This window comes from Pinus tabuliformis, chromosome 1_2, assembly GCF_031772625.1.
Source record: "Pinus tabuliformis cultivar Carrire ecotype Pingquan chromosome 1_2, CPIR1, whole genome shotgun sequence".
NCBI lineage: Eukaryota > Viridiplantae > Streptophyta > Pinopsida > Pinales > Pinaceae > Pinus > Pinus tabuliformis.
Window position 1 is genome coordinate 661,177,130 of NC_142298.1, and position 1,787 is coordinate 661,178,916.

A 1,787-nucleotide genomic window follows, 5' to 3' on the forward strand; every position below is an offset into this window, starting at 1 on the left:
AACACTTAGTACATACTGTCAAGAAATAAAAATGGGATTAGAGCCTCCAGTGTTCCACAACACTTTGCTGCATTTTTGGGTAGAATAATCCTAAGGCATGTTGAGGTCTATACCAATAAAGAAGCCATGAATAAGTTGTCTAGATCCAACCCACAAATAGAATTTGTGATAGTAAGGCTTGATAAAAACCCCTGAGTCTGACCATAACACTAGCAAACCCATTTTCCACTAACAAGAGCACTACAACATCTTCAACTATCCAATGCATTTGGTATCAAGCATGCATTCAAAATAGGACTCCATATCCATTGCACTAAATACTTCCTCCTGATGCCATTGAAATTGTAATTAGCCCTAAATTTGTTTGTCAAGACTTGTCCAACGTAAGATCCACCTCCTCAAGTCCCATAAAGACCTTCACAAAGATCTGCAATCTCAGTAAAAGAAGTAGGATCCTCACCATCATACCAGGCATTGATCAGGGGATTCATGGGAAATCACACTTATCATCCCATCGATACCAACATCCCCATTAGGTGCCTTCAATGCCTTCATTCTAGTCATGTAGCTTGGCACTGCAAAAGGATAAGCATAGACTTGTAGGTACTATTTTCCAGAATTCCCAACCCATGCATAAGGCAATGTGTATCATACAATGGAGGGGAATGTAAAATAGTGAAATCCATAGGCTTCTTTGCAGAAGTCTTGGACAACAACATCACCAGAAGTGAGGAGGAGGTAAATACCATTCTTGGGATCAATGGGAAGGGGACTACTCTTGGCGGTTATGACATTCTTTATCACTTCCTGAAAAGTAAGCCTACTCGTTACCTTACCATGGGAGTAGTAATCATCGTGCTAACTAGTAATCACTATATTTCTGCTAATATTAGCACCAGTTTGATCAGTATATAGTTGCAATGTTTGCCACCACTGACCCATAGAAGGGCTCTTTGTATTATTAGAGATAGATAGAAGAAACTCATTGATAACCCTATTCTCCTTCTTACTCCACCTACCATGCCAAATTGTATGGACATTGATTGCATAAGTCAACACAGGCCCCATGTGGTACTTCATATTCATATATAGCGAGGACCCTTCATTGTTATTCAAAGTCCCAAACTGCAAATCTGCCTTATTGGGCTATTGTCCTAGTCCCAAAGCAGTAGTATTCCAATTGAAATATTGAGTCCATGGCCTCCATGCTTTAACTAAGGATAATACAATGAAAAAAAACAAATCCACACATGCAAACACACCCATTTTCTCTCTGGAACAACACACAAAGCAACAATGCAATGGATACAATGCAATGAGATTCAATGGTTTCTTCTCCATAACATGCATGCATGGGAAATACATGTACCCTGCTCTTTATGTATATACAACAACATCCAAGTTCCTCCTTTGACTTGTTTCTTTAATTTCTTTATTCATCTTAATTATGTTCCAAGCAATTACCAGCTGTGGATGCCATGTTTGTTGTTGCATAGACAACTAACATGTATATATGAAAACACTTGGAAGCAATTGCTCGACTTCATATTGATAGCAACATATTTCCGATGGGAGCATGTGTGTTGCTACCTTACAAACATTGACTGTACATTTCGAGATTCAAAACTAGAACACTTACTCTGAAACATGACCAGAAAATCCTCTAGAAAGGCTCTCTCAATATAATACTCTTTGTTGTACTAGGAAAATATCTCCAAACTTTGTAGACAATTTTCATAGTTCCTCAGACTGGAGATAGAAATTTCCCACAAACTTTCCAACAGTAG

General features: G+C 38.4%; 1 pseudogene; it reads right to left on the reverse strand.

Annotated features, from left to right (window-relative positions):
- Positions 1–251: 251 nt before the first annotated feature.
- Positions 252–1,266, reverse strand: LOC149207420 (protein EXORDIUM-like 3 pseudogene; annotated as a pseudogene).
- Between the last annotated feature and the right edge of the window lie 521 nt (positions 1,267–1,787).